Genomic DNA, 16285 nt, shown 5'->3' with positions numbered 1-16285 from the left:
TAAAATAATGTTGTCTTTAACCTATTGAGTGAGAAATAAGTCTTCAGGCATGCACCTTTTAGTTTGTATAAAGTATTACTTAATCTAGAAAAGTATGATTTAAAAGTGAAATATAAAATAGGCAAGGAAGTACACATAGCAGTGATGTTGAATAAACTATTATATTTACCAGAGAAGGAAGAGGAATTTTGTTATAAGATGAATTAGGAATTATCAGAGAAAATCTGCAGTCACAAATGACAGAAGAAGTATAACATAATTCCAGAAATGTTCTGACAGTGATTTACAAATACATTAATGGAAATAGGTTACTGTGAAAATTTGGCTTGAGTAAAAAAACTCAGCAATGAATGATCTTCAGACTTATTTTTCTTTTTAGGAAAACTTCAGGTGTGTCAAGGGATTAATGCTCAATTGTACTGACATCATAGTCCAAAATCATCTTAGAAGACTAATGTTTGAGTAGTTGCATGAATCACACTGGGGAATAATACAATGCAAACAAAAAACAAGACACATTTTGTACTGATCAGGGCTGCTTAACCTAATAAAACAGGTAGAGGAGAATACTACCATATGTAATGCATGCAGAATAGCAATCTAGACAATAAAGGATAACTGATATACTCCATGGTCATTGTGCATCTTAACTTAGAGAGTCAAGTGGGTAGTGATTTATTTTAATTTGAGGAAAACAAGTATATTAATGGGTAGATTATTGTTCCAGATTTCCTTTAATACTCAGACTTGAAGGCTGTAGATTATTTTTCCACATTATATTTAATAATCAAACCTTAAGGCTCAAGACAATGTATGATTAATGCATTAAATTCTAAGCTTTTGATACAGGGTTACCTCATGACATATCTGGCAAAGAGTTACCATACAAAAATTAAAAACCCAGAAAGGTATAGAAATGTATATACATAATGCTGTTATTGGCAGCAGAAGTATGTGAAAAACACAATAAAATCCATCAACATACAACCCAGACTTAATGCAATATCTAGTCTGCTTAATCTATTAAACGGATTTAGCATGATCACCTTCAGAAAGCTATATTGACACTTCCTCAGAATAGTACTAGATATGGAAAACACAGATTATATAACTCAGGCCAAAATTATATGAGGTACAACAACTAATCAAAGAATCCTTCCAGTTAATAGTCTATACTTAAAAATATATTTTAGTTAAAATGCATTGTTGATAAAATTAAATAAAAAACAGTAATTATAAAATCACAAAAATCAGCAATAGCCTCAACAGAGAAATTTAGATCCAATAAGCAAGACATAATAAAAACATTTTATAGAAGTTTTTACAACTAAAGGAAGATTATGTTTCTTAATATTAACAGTCATAATACAAGGGCACTTTTAATACTCAATATGAGCATTATGACAACAGTGATGACTTGCACTTAACAAATAACTGTCATCTAAGTTCATCTAAGTTCATTACAGACTAATTGGATCCAATTGAACACTATCTATAATAGAAGTATTGCAATATGTAGTCTGTTTTCCTTAAGGTTTTAGACATACTTTTGCTGTGATTGTAAATACATGCTCCTAAATATGTTGGCTGAACCTCCTGTTACTCTTGTTGAAGTAAGATGTCTCACATTCTGAACATGTAACTATACAAACAGCACACAAACTATTAAAAATGTAATGCTGACTGACAGCACCTTGTGTGTCAAGATGCCCAAAATAATTCATTTGACCCTCACAAATAAATCTCCATTGTGAAGAAGAAACATATTTATAAGTGCAGTTTTCTTTATTCAACATCCACACTTTAAACACATGAAGCTTGCAATATTTATTGTTTAACAAACACTTTAAATTCAATTTAAATTAAAATTCAATTTAATTTCTAAATTATTCATCATCAGTGATTTCAGATCTATTTCCATTATTTCAACCATCACAAAAATGATCACATTAAACAATTCTTTGTCTCCCTATAGCATTTCTTAATTATTTTTACAATGCCCTTGATAACAGAATGGTTTAATTTGTATTGAATGTGAAGATGCTCTTTTTATACCAAATTACTTTGGTCTCCTAATCTTTGCTTGACAGCTAATAAGATGGGTAAATATTTAGTATGACTACCATCTAGTTACATCAAAACATCTGATTTATATCCTTTTCACAAAACACAGTCTAGTTATGCACATCCTGATTAAAAGTGGTAATATTTTCTTAACTGTATTCCTTCTGATATATAATAGTGACATGGAAAATCATCCAGCTCCTTCAGATTTCCTTTTCTCATGAGCCTAATTACCAAACACCCTTTCCTGAACTTATCTCTATGCATTATTCTCAGTCTTCATCACTCAACACTAGGCCCTCCTATCTCTTAAGCATTTCCCCTTTTTTTTCACCTCTTACACAACATCTCAAAAAACTTCCTACACTCCTCCCTTATCTTTTTGTTCTGAGTAAACAGTTTACCTTTCAATGTCACTAATCTCACCACCCACTTCTCCTTCTCTTTAAATGCTTAAGTTTGTATACTGATAACATCAGATATATTGTTCCCTTCTTTTTCCACTTCAAACCTTTTCTTTCTACTTCTGCATGTAACTGTTCATTCTAACATTTCTAGCTCCTCCTGCACCTACCTTAGTCTTTCCACCTTAGTCACTAACTCCTCCTCCATGAATGTTTCCTCCTTCTCATGTATCTCTTTCTGCTGCTGCCTCAGTTCCATTTCTTACTTCCTTATCCCCTTGTATGTTCTGCCATCTTCTATATCCTACTACATCTGACATTCAAGTTGTCTTATTCCATTCCATGCTCTAGTTCCTATGATAAATAAGTAGCTGCTTGACCTACCTCATAACATATTCTCTTTCTAAACTTCTCACATTACCCCAAACCTTTTACTGCCCTAGATAGACTGGGTCCACTCTGAATCATTTTAATTATTTTAATATATGTATTATACATGTAACTTCATTGTAGTCTGGGCATCAGTATTATTTCCCCAATCTGTTCATGTGATCCACTCCCTTCCTTAACCTACAGCTGTGCTACAGTAGACAGTGATTACTCTAATCCACCAACATTATTTTAATACATGTAGAGAGAATGAATATACAAACCACCCCAATTTAATCTCCCTTCCTGGATTAGTAAACTCACCTATGTGATACATCTAGTAATGTAGATTACTGTATACTAATTGTCAAAGAAATATAGAACATTTCAAAACACTATATTATAGATTTATAGGTTCATAGGTGAGTAGGCCTGCTGCCCTTGCTGGTCATTTTAAACCTAGGCAATATCTCATTTTGTGCTTAAAATAAATTATTACATTTAGTTATAGATAAGTCTTACCCATCCCATGTTCGATTATTATATATTACCCCTAATGAGAATAACTGGGATCGTACAATAGATAACTTGAGGGGACTCATGCATGGATAAAAAGCATTTAGGAGCTGGAGTTGTCCATTAGGGGAACAAAGAGGAGTCCAGGGGTACATTTTCTGCTTCTGATCTATAGATCTAATTTGCACTTGAAAATCGACTGGGATGAAGTAAGTTTCATGTGGGTGGAGAGTCTGATCTGTAGCAGTGGTATCCAGTGTGAAATATATCTGTACCTCCAAACTGTTCTATTGATGTTGCAGAAGAGGTTTATATCCCTAGACCAAATAGTTCTCATGTCATTTGACTTGCTCATGTGCAGTAAATCCATCAGTAATGGGTCAGAGGATGCCTGGTATGCAAGACACAGGTCACCTCTTAGCAGTCTGTAGGATACTGAGTATAGTGATAGGGCTCTGAGTCGACTCATGTTGCACATGTTGTATAGGCCTTGTATCCTTTTACTAAGGTATCTTTATGGACATTCCAGTTGCTGCATGTGTCTGGATTGACACATGCCAAAGTGGGCATTATATTCAATGTTTGGTCCAATGAGGGCTGAGTAAAGAATAACAATGATGTCCTTAGATTTATATATTATATTATATTTATTCCAGTTTGGTGACCAGGGAGGTCCACTGGGCTCGAGAGCCCATTTTCAGTGGAGGCCCGGGGAGAAAAAATCCACAATACAAAGTTACATTACATAGAGAATTACAAGAAAAATATTTGCATTGCAATCAATAGGTAGTATAACAATCAACAGGTAGCATAACAATCAACAGGTAGTATAACAATCAATAGGTAGTATAACAATCAACAGGTAGTATAACAATCAACAGGTAGTATAACATCCAACAGGTAGTATAACAATCAACAGGTAGTATAACAATCAACAGGTAGTATAACAATCAACAGGTAGTATAACAACCAACAGGTAGTATAACAATCAACAGGTAGTATTACAGTCAAAACAGGTATCATTCAGTAAAGACAGCAAAACTATTAAACATTTTTCAAGAGAAAGACAGGCATACAGCATAATGGCTGGATGTTATTGTTTAGTTACATTTATAATCTAAGTATATGAGAGAAATTAGGAAGGTATGAAAGTTAGCCAGTTGAGAAGGAAGAGCAGAGCTTGGGAGGTATGAGTTGAAGAGTGCAGTTACATTTCCTGTGAAGAAACAGGTAAGAATGTTGTGTTTTGAAAGTGTGTGGATTGTCACAGGTCCTCAGAGTAGAGGGAAGGGCATTCCATTTTTTGGCTAGGGAAAAGGGGAGTAGAAGCTGACCAGCTCGGCACTTGGGTTTTTGGACAATTATAAGGTTTTGTTGAGTAGCTCTAAGGGGTCTAAGGGGGTATATGGTTGTAGGATATTAGATAATGCAGGGCAGCTAGTAGGTTGGAATAATAACTTGTGAGATGTGACGATTTGGATGAAGTCAAGCTGATTAGGGAGTTCAAGCCAATTTAAAGAGTGTAGGGAGGTGCAGTGATGGGAGGAGGATTTTGCCTTGGTAGCGAATCTGGAGATTTTGTTGTAGCACACTTACAGTTTGAAGGTGAGTGTGGAAGATAGACTGGTAAGCAGCGGAGCGCCATACAAAAGAGAGCGGAGGAGATAGGTAGTGGCCAAAGTTTGTCTGGTGGAGGGAGTGAGGAAGTGGTTGTTTCTGTAGAGTAGGCCGAGTTTTATGTAGGTTTTCTTGATGTTAAGTTGGATGTAAGTATTGCATTTTAAGTGTTCGTCGATGGTGACCCCCAGAAGTTTGGCAGAGGGAACGACTTTGACAATGGAATTGTTAAGGCTGGTAATGTGAAGTGAGTTTTTATCAATGGGAGTGGATTTTGAGGGAGTGAATAGAAGAATCTTAGTTTTTTTAGCGTTTAGTGAGAGGTCGTTTTGGTGCATCCAGTTTTCAGTAGTTGAGAAGGCAGCTTGAGTTAGAGACTGAAGATCAGATAGGTTAGAGGCACAGCAGATCAAAGTGGAATCGTCTGCGTATTGGACAATTTTGGTATTGGATATGGCTTTGTAGTCATAATTAATAAAGATGTTAAATAGCAAAGGGCCTAGTATGGAACCTTAAGGTACTCCTGTAGGGGTGGGAAGGAAAATGGAGGAGTCCAGGCCCCATTTAACAGCTTGGGACCTGTCAGAAAGATAGCTGGAGAACCAGGAAAGAGTTTTTTGGGAGATGTAGAGATTTGATAGATGACTTAATAGATGGGTGTGGGAGATGGTATCGAAAGCTTTAGATAAGTCTAGTAGAACAGCTGAAACTATGTTACCATAGTCTCGAGCTAGATTGACAACATGTAAGAAGGATAGAAGGGCTGTGTTGGTACTGTGTCCAGGGCGGAAGCTGTGTTGGGTAGGAGAAAGTAGCTGGTGTTCAGTAAGGAATGGCATGAGCTACAAATGTATGCATTTTTCAAGAAGTTTAGAGATTGGTGAGAGGATGGCTATAGGGCAGAAATTGGAAACATTACAGTTTTTACTACCCTTGTGGAATGGTAGAATAAATGCAGAACGTCATAGTATGGGTACATAGGACTCAAGTAGTGATATATTTATCAGGATGCTGATAGGGAGAGCAATACAGTCTGAGGCAATTTTTAAGAAGGAGGAAGGAATGTTGTTGGGGGCATTAGTGCAAGGTTTAAGTTTGGAGAAAAGCTTTTTTATAAGGTAGGTGGATACAGGTTTAAGTTCAAAAGTAGGGGGTGTAGGAGAGGAGGAGGAGGAAGCTTGAGCAGAGGGGGGTGGAGGGTTATTTAGACTCAATCCCTTTGTTTATAAGATGTGCAATATAAAAGGTCTGGTGGGGATTTGAAGCTTGCCAATGTACCACTCAGGAGTACCTAGTTTGTCTTAAAGAAATTTCTAAAGGTACCTTGGCTGTAATGGATCTGTGGTTTCAGTTTTATTTTGAAGGAGACTGCTTTATGGTCAGATCTAACAAGTGCTGAGGACATGCAAGGGATGGTGCATGATGCTTCCATATTAGTAAGGACAAGATCCAAGATATTATTCCCCCTTGTAGGTTCTCTGACTAATTGTTCTAGGGAATTTTTGTGTTGACAAAGTCCAGAAATCTATGTCCTTGGGCACTATTGGTGGTGTAGGTTTCCCAGTCTATAGTTAGATAGTTTAGATCACCTAGGAAAATGGTATTCAGTTTAATACTGTGTGATTCTAGTCCCTGTACATAGGCATTGCAAGTTTTTTTTGCCACAGAAGGAATTCTATAGCTAGCTAATATATGGTTCAGGCCCTTTCTGATGGTTATTTGGACATGAAGAAGCTGTAGTGCATCATGCTGCTTTACCAGCCTTCACGTGAATCTCTTCTGGATGTAGACTGCTACCCTTCCACCTTTTTCCCCTCCTGCAGAGTAGCTGGTCTAAACATGAGGAAGGCATTATAGCCTTCCACATTTGGAATGGTCTCCACTATTTAAACCATTTCTTAGTCATTAGACAGACATCAATGTCTTTCAGGGTGAGAAAAGCTTGTAGGGGAGGGAGTTTCTTGTTCAGGCTCCTAGCATTGATTAGTAATACTGTAATATTTCCTTTGCTTATTTCATTATGTTGGTACGTTTATCAGGTTGGCATTGCCTAAAAAAGGCACTATGGGGGTGGACAATGTCTTTGCCAATAATCAAAACCCTAGAGGGGTAGATGCTAGCCATCCCTGGTGAGGCAATGTGGTCTTTCGATCATATCCTCCTAGGCTGAGAAATATTGGCCCCTCTTTAAGTGACACCAAAAACTAATGCAATTATTGAAGTCAATTATTTTTTGCTTATATCATGGCATCATCCTTGGAGAAGGTAGAATTTTGCTCAATGCTAGGTTCATACCTGCCTTGGACACACAGTCTGAGAGCTCTATCATGTATCTGTTCATATAATCCATGACGGTGCACATCAACTCATTGACACCAGCATGAACTATGACAAAGTCATTCTGGTACTTATTGTTCATTGAATCGCTTGCATGGGTGATCTGACAGATCCTGGCACTAGACAACCAACTAATAATCTTTCCTTGTTCAGCCTAAGTGGCACATCTGCACGTCTTACAATGAAGTCACTTACAACAACAATGTTTGGTTGGGTTGATGTCTGCCTTACAGGCTCAGCATCTGTGACTTTGAGATTCCTTGTTATATGTCTGGATATAGGCTTAATATTTGGAGTATGCTTTGTGCCCTTGTTGTATTGTGGGGTTCTTTGAGGTTTAAGCAACTTAATCTTTAGAACATCAGTATATGATGGATTATGTGTATTGTGATGACCTTCAAGAGTTATGATGTGTGGCATACTGCTGATGATTTTGGTGTTTGAATTTACTATATATAAGATTTTTGCCTCCAAGGATGTTATATATGTACATCTCTCACACACTGTGTGATGTTGCTTGAGTAATAGATGATCATCAGATAGCATGACGCAATTCCTACAAGTCTGAAGATATCCAATTCAATCAGGCTGGATAGAGAACTTGTGGGGAGGTGCTGGTTCATGATACTGACAGGAAATGCTCTGGGGTCAGGGTTAAGTATAACTTCTTGGAGTTTGGTTTTAGAATAATGCTTGGGTGGACTTGCTACTGAGTATTTAAATTTCAATACAAAACAACTCACCTGGAAACCTTCTTCTGTCACTAGCATGAACCAGTAAACTACTTATAATACAGTAAACTCTCAGTTAACTGGAACTCAAGGAACTGGCACTCTCAAGCAACCAGCAAAAAAAAAAAAGAAAAGAAAGAAATACAGTACAATTTTAATGTATTGACTTTCTGTTTTCCCCCTGCAGAAACATACCTCACATGTTTAGAGTTTTAGAGTTTTAAAAAGGAAGATAGGAAAAATGTAACTCTAATTTTTCTGATGGGGGCCAAGGAGTTGAGAATGCTGAGGAATAAGGTGTTAAATTTTAGAACAGCTTCTTCAAGTGGGAGATTATAAAGGAAGGACCAATTGATTGCATTGAGAGTCTGATTGAATATAATTGGGTCGAAGTTGGAAAGGTTACGGCAGACTCTGAAAGTGTGAGATTTAATAGCATGTGAGGAGTAGCACTGAATGAAAGTTTGGAGGTGATCGCTAAGTGAGCCAGGTAGTGTAGTGGGATTATGACAGTGGTCAGGATGAGAGGTAAGAATCCAGTCCAAAATAGAGCTGGAGTTAGATTTGGAGTTTATGCAGGTAGGAGTGGTTATAAGTTGTGAAAAAGAAAATAGGTTAATGCTAGAGTTAGGAGAGATAGAGCAGAGAGATATCTAGTTAATGTCTACATCACTTAGAATGATGATCTCATATAAGAGAGATCCAAGCAAGGGATAGTTCGAGAGTAAGAATATTGTCACCAGGAGGTATATAAATAGAGGCAATTGCTATTTTCTTTTGTTTAAGTTACAATTAACTATAAGTATTTCAGCTGGGTGAAAGCATGGAGGGGTGATGGGAAAAGGATGAAGGGAGAGCTGATCTGAGTATAGAAGAGCCACTCCTCCACCTTTTCTTATAGGCCTATCTTGATGGACGATATTGTAGCCAGGGGGGAAGATTTTGCTATTAGTTATATGAGGTTTTAGCCAAGTTTCAGAGATGTAGAGAATATCGGGGGAATAAAGTGACAGCCAGAAATGGAGTTCAGAGACTTTGTTTTAGATACCTCGGATGTCTAGAGCCATAATTTTAAGAATTTTAGCAGATTGGGTAGTGAGAAATTGAGGGATAGTTTGAGAAGAGGAAGGAGTTATAGTTGGGGAGAGATGAGTGGGTTGAGTGTCAGGGCCTGGGCCTGGATTGGGATTAATATCACCAGAGTGAAGTAGATAGTTTAAAAAGGAAAGGGAACAGGAGTTGCTAGAATAGAGGTAGTCAGGTCTAGGTTTGGATTTTGGGGGAAGATAAGCTGTGGGTATTTAATTTTAAAGATGTAGGCATTGTGATGAGAAAAAAAGAGAGGGTGATAAAGGGAAAGAATATTGAGTTGGGAAATGGCAGTGTTGGTGAGGAAGAGTAGGGATGTGATGAAGCTAAGATAGTATATGACGGAGGTATGTGGAGATAGAAAGGAGGGTTAGGAGTATAAACGTAAGGAGTAGATTTAGCATGTTAGAAAGAGATATTAGAGGAGGTAAGAGGATAGTAGGTGGGTGAAAAAGGTGGATAGGTGAATGGAATGTAGAGTGTAATGTGGAGTGGGGTAGAGAAGAGTTGGGGCATATGTGGAAGAGACTTTGGAGTATTGGGAAGTGTTTGAAATTGAAAGGGAGGTAAGTAGAGCATAGTAGTAGAGAGGAAGAAAGGTAGGGCAGGCAGATGAATGAGTGGGAGGAGGAGCTAGGAGGAAGTAGAGGGGGGAATTAGGGGGAGTGACCAAGGTTAAGTATAAATGTAATTGGAATGGGGGGTGGGAATGGGGGTAGGGTAGGGGAGTGGAGTGAGCCTGAGCATAGCGAGGGCAACTGGATCGGGGCTGCACCGGCCTTGGAGAGGCAAGGAGAATAAGAGAGCAATCAGCTGAATGGGGATATACAAGTGAGTAGTAGGGTAGAGAAGAGAAAAAAAAGCAGATTACGTTGGAAGTGAACAGCATTTATAGGTTCATAGGGTCATAGGTAAGTACTAGGCTATCGGCCCTAGACCCTATATCTTCTTCTTCTTCTTCTTCTTTCGGCTGCTCCCGTTAGGGGTCACCACAGCAGATCAACTGTTTCCATTTCTTCCTTTCCTCTGCATCTTGCTCTGTCACACCAACCACCTGCTTGTCCTCTCTCACCGCATCCATAAACCTTATCTTAGGCCTTCCTCTTTTCCTGTTACCTGGCAGCTTCATCCTTAGCATCTTTTTCCCAATATACTCTGCATCCCTCCTCAGCACATGTCCAAACCAACGTAATCTTGCCTCTCTGGCTTTGTCTCCAAACCTTCCAACCTGGGCTGACCCTCTAATATACTTATTCCTAATCCTGTCCATCCTCTTCACACCCAGTGCAAATCTTAACATCTTTAACTCTGCCACGTTAAGCTCTGACTCCTGCCTTTTATTCAATGCCACTGTCTCCAACCCGTATAACATAGCTGGTCTCACTACCCTCTTGTAGACCTTCCCTTTCACTCTTATTGGTACTCGTCTGCCACAAATCACTACTGACACTATTTTCCACCCACTCCATCCTGCCTGTACTCTCTTCTTCACCTCTCTTCCACACTCACCATTACTCTGAACTGTTGATCCCAAGTACTTAAACTCATTCACCTTCGCCACCTCTACTCCCTGCATCCTCACCATTCCTCTGTCCTCCCTCTCATTCACACACATATATTCTGTCTTAGTCCTGCTGACCTTCATTCCTCTTCTCTCTAGAGCATATCTCCACCTCTTCAGGGTCTCCTCCACCTATTCCCTACTCTCACTACAGATCACAATGTCATCTGCAAACATCATAGTCCACAGGGACTCCTGTCTGATCTCGTTTGTCAACCTGTCCATCACCATTGCAATATAAGCCTAGCCAAATGAGGTTCCCTGGCTTTTGTTGCCCAAAAAAATTATTTCCTGGGCCCCTGTCAAGCAGAGCTACAGAAGTGATCCTCAGGGTGAATTTCCAGTGCCAGTGCCTTATATAGACACATTCAATCTAAAGGTGACAAACATCATTTTAAATTTAGTATTTTAGAACATATTGAAATGGATCCTAGGAGAGGTGACTACAAAAGTTTATTAAGTTACAGAGAAGTGTGGTGGCAAATATATTTAGATGCCACGACTCCCCCGGGTCTTAATGAATTTATTCCTGTTAAACCATTGATATCTTTATGAATTTCTTCATTCATTTTATTTTATATTCATGTCATTTTTTATTTTATATTCATGTCATTTTTTATTCTACTTCTATTTGCATCATGTTATTGATATTTTTATGTATTTAAATGACATTTATATATAACTAAATGAATTCATACGATTTTTATACACTGTAAATATATTTTTATATACAGTTATATATACATATATATATATATATATATATATATATATATATATATATATATATATATATATATATATATATATTAATAATATTAGGAAATATTCAACAACAGGTTTTATGACATTTATTAGTTGTGAGTCAACAGATATGAATTTTATATTGGACTATTTGATATTTCATGTTACTATTTGTTTTTGACATATTTAAGATATTATTTTATGTATACAGTGATATGATTAATTAGATCAACAGGTTTAAGGGGTAGGAATGCTTTTTGATATATTTTTCTATATTTTTGATATTCATTGCAGTACCTTGTTAGAAGTTATATTACATATTATAAATTATAACATATAGACATACAACATAGATTATTTATCAGTAGGGTTCCAGTATATTATGTAATAGATTTTAAATATATTAGTAGAGAAATACACTATGAATATTTATGTGATCTAAAACTTGTCAGTAAGAGCTAAAACATTATAGCGCTACACACTATAGCGCTAATATCTCTTTAAGAATTTGAATTTTATTTGGCACCAAATAGGTTTTATAAACTAGTTATTAGCATTTGTTATTCAGTTCTGAAGAAGCCCAGCTGTTATGAGTGAAAGCGCTTAACCTCTGAAATATCTAATTCATGTTCCGTTTTGTTGAGTAGTACTGTTCGTCCTCATTTTATGTTTGTTATAATAAACCGGCTTTTTATCGAACGTGTGGCACTTATTGGTGGATCCTGAGCTTATTCATTGGAATTGAATTTCCAGTTTCCCATCCAATTGTCAAGATTTTCTTATAGAGGGATACTGAGGAGCTTTGCTTGACATCAATGGGTAGTCTTTTCCAGAGCAAGGGAAGTCTCTGGGACAGGAATCTACCCCACCAGCATATTATGTTTATTGTGGTGACAAGGTTTAGGTCCCTGGAGCATGTGGCTGGGAGAGATTGGGATTTCTTCAAGTGTAACATGTCCATCAGATCTGGGTTAGACATGGCTTTGTATGTTAGGCAGAGGTCACCTCTGAGTAGGCGATATGCGGCGGAGTAGAGCTGGAGTTTTTTGAGACGGTCTGTGTATAGCATCTGTTCGAGGCCAGTAATCCTCTTAGTGAGGTATTTCTGTGGCCTTTCTAGTTGTTGCAGATGTCTTGCGAGGTACATGACAAATGGGGCATTGTACTCTATAATGGGTCTGATGAGGGATGAGTAGAGAGGAATGATGACCTCTCTTTTTCTGGAGGAGAACTTCTTAGTGATGAGGTGTGCTACAAAGAAGGATTTTCTGACTACTGTAGCAATGTGATTATCAAAGGAGAGACTACTGTCCACCTGTGTCCCAAGATCTTTTATCACACTTTCTGTGTTTAGTAGGCTACCGCCTATGTGGTAGTTCATAGGTATGGTGTTTTTCTCAAAGGGGATGACAATGCACTTCTTGGCATTGAGCTTTAGGCCATGACTTTGACACCAAGCATCAGTCTCAGTGAGGCCTCTTTGTAGAATGTCCACATCCTTAGGCAATTCTATTATGGCTCCTAGTTTGCAGTCATCTGTGAACTTCATCAGCCAGAGACCAGCTGTATTAGCCTGGACTTCTGAGAAGTAGATGCTGAACAGGAGCAGACCCAGGACCAAGCCCTGTGATACTCCACTTGTCACTGGTCTGAAGTCGGATTTGGAGTTGGCTACTTTCACTGTGTGGGTTCTGTCAGTGAGGCAGTTCGCCACCCATCTTGTGATGTAGGGATTTATGCCAAGTCCAGTGAGTTTATATATAATACCAGAGTGGGGGGTGGTGTCGAAAGACTTGGCAAGGTCAAGATAGGTTGTGTGCACAACCTTCCCCTCGTCCATGGCTCTGGTGACTGCTTCAAAGAAGTCAATCAGGTTTAGGAGGCATGATCTACCTTCTACAAAGGGTCCAGAATTTGGAGGTTACCTATGTCTTTGTTTAAAAGCTCCAGGATGATGCATTCCATGGGCATGCAGACCAGACTCGTCAGTCTAATGGGGCGGTAGTTCCCAGGGTCCATGGTGGCACACACTTTGTGGAGTGGGATAACTATCCATAGGCACAAAGCCTGAAGTGAGACTATGGTTGAACATGGTACTTAGGTAGGTGCCAGTTCATTCTGGAGTTCATGCAGAATGCAGCCTGGGATGTTGTCTGGCCCCATGGATGCTGTGTTCTTGGCTTTGGAAAGTACGGTCATTACTTGTGCATCCGTGATTACAGGGGCTTTGCATTCTTCTGGCACGGCGATGGGCCCTTTGGGGGCTGAGGGTGGTGTAAACTTTGCACTGAACCTGTCTACTGGGATGTTGGCAATATCAGTTGGTTCAGTAAATCTAGTGCCATTGTGCTGTAGCTCAGAGCAGATCTTAGTGTTGCCATTGAGATTCTTGACATAGCTGTAGAATGCTTTGTGGGTTGTCTTTAGAATTAGTGGTGATTTTATTTTCATAACTAGCTTTGGAGGATTTTATGAGGGATCTCAGCTTCTTACTGAGGCTGACCAGAGAGTTGCTGTAATCATGGGATTTTACTCTTTTTTGCAACAGTTTCTTTAGTCTGTCGTATAGTTTGTTTATGACAGGGGACTACCAGATTGGCTTCCATTTTTTGGAGGATAGCATCTTAGTTCTGTTGGGGATGGCACGGTCCATGTACTCATGTATGTGCTTATACAGTGCATTTGTATAGGATTCAGCAGTTGTGCCTCTATTTTCTATCTGTATGGGTGTCGTGAAGTTAGCCACTTCTGTCTTGAGGAGCATGAAGTTGGCTTTGGAGAGTTTTTTTACGGTGATTTCCTTAATGAGGGGTGGGGGCAGGATATGGAGATCTAGGGAGATTAGCTTGTGATTGGATCTGACCAGCAAGGAGTTGACCTCTGGCATGGAGCATCTGTTACCCATATTGGTAATGACCAGGTCCAGGATATTGCTGCCCCTGGTGGGGGTATGGACAAGCTGATTCAGGGCATTGGAATGTATGAATTCCAGAAAATGTTGAGCAAATGAGTTAGCACATGAGTAGTTTTCCCAGTTGATGGTGGCATAGGGAGGAATAGGGTTGAGTAAATACAGATAGCAGAGTGAGCTTAAGTTTACAAGTGGTTTGAGCAAGAGAAAGAAAATAAAAGCAAAAGGGGGGCAAGTTAAAAGCAAAAAGATTGTTATAGGCTGAATTGGGCTCTTAGAGAGCCATTCTGATGGCAGTTTAGCAGCTCGATTGATTCAGAGTGGCAAATTACTGATAAATTAAGCAAACAGAAGCTTTGAAATTCTTAAGGGCAGTAAATATAAAGTTCAACTTGGTATTCTTTTATTTAAAAAATGCAGAAGGGAATTCAAGTGAGACCTCGGGTAATCTCTACAGCTGAAATGTCTGCAGTCTCCAAAGGGGAATCACAGGGCAATTAAATGCAGGCAGATGGACAAGGTAGAGAGCAGGAATCAAGTTTCCAAAAAACAAAACCGGGCTAGCCTAGAAATGAAAAGACAGAGGGTAAGAGAGTGGGTGAGAAAGTGAATGGAAAAGAGGGGTAACAGCATATAAATTGCTAGAATACCACTAAATTAACAGTATGCAATGTAATACAAGCTTAATAAAACAAAATGAGTAGGTTTGTAGCAAGCAAACAACTAAATCCACAGTATGCAAGGTAACAGAGGCTTAAAAATACAAAGTGAGCAGGTTTGTAAAAAAACAATCATTTTAAATTATATCCACTGTAAAAAATCTAAGAACAAATTAAGTTAGTCTAGTTATCTAAACTGAAACTACTGATAACTATTTAAACTTATAACATACTGATAATCAGAAGGAGTAATCTATTTAAAATACCTAGGTATAACATTAGACTCAATTTAAACATGTTCCTACATGCTGTCAACACAAAATCATAAATCAACCACACCCTCTATGTTTGCCACCAAACATCACAATTTCTCACCCCTGGCAGGGAGAAAGCAATTTGTGAAAATGTTCTATAACTCCATCTTGAATTCACACTGCCATTACTGACCTATGCCTCTAACAAAATCTTTGGACCCTTGCAAACCATCTAAAACAAAATCTGTTAATTATTACTTCTTTTTTGTAGAAATGAACACCACTGTCATATTTTGCAGTGAGCCAAATGACTCACCATAAAGTAGCAAATATATTTCCCCATCACAGTCAAAACATTCAAGAAACTCCTTACCAGCTTTCTTTACAAGCCTCTAATACCTAAGTATTAGCCATTCCTAAGCACTTTTTGTTTCCACAGAACAAGCCTTTTCCTTCCTCTACAGGGAGCTTAAGCAGCAGCTACTTACCTCCCTACAAAACAGAACTACACGTCATACCTTAAGTCATACTTCGCAACAACATAAACTCTTCTGTCCAGTCCTCCATCCATAATATCCACCTTGGTCTAGTGCATCAGCATTATGACTTTATGTTAAAACTTCTCTCAATGTCCAACCTCCTCCCCAGCTACTTCCTTATCAGCTAACTATCCATAACTAATTTTCCTTCTCTCAATCCCCAATCATCCCCTTTCTAGCTGTCATCCAGTCCTTTCCTGTAACTCAGTGAGGCTGCAGTAAGACCAAAGGTAAGTAAATTCCTAGGTGCAGCCAGCACAGGTACCTTCAGTAGCCTTAAGGTACAGTGTCTATAATGAGAAAGGGCTTAACACAATTAATGGAATGATCAGGTGAAAGGAACATAGATTTCATGTAATGAAGTACAATATCATCTATCTCTGTCTCTCTCTCTATCTCTCTGTCTATCTGTCTATTTATATCTATATCTATCTATTCATCTATGCTTGCATCTATGTATATGTTTCTTGACTGAGCTAGTGCTTATCTC

This window comes from Protopterus annectens, chromosome 4.part0, assembly GCF_019279795.1.
Source record: "Protopterus annectens isolate FY-2018-M chromosome 4.part0, PAN1.0, whole genome shotgun sequence".
Lineage (NCBI taxonomy): Eukaryota > Metazoa > Chordata > Ceratodontiformes > Protopteridae > Protopterus > Protopterus annectens.
Note: the sequence above shows the minus strand (reverse complement) of the source record.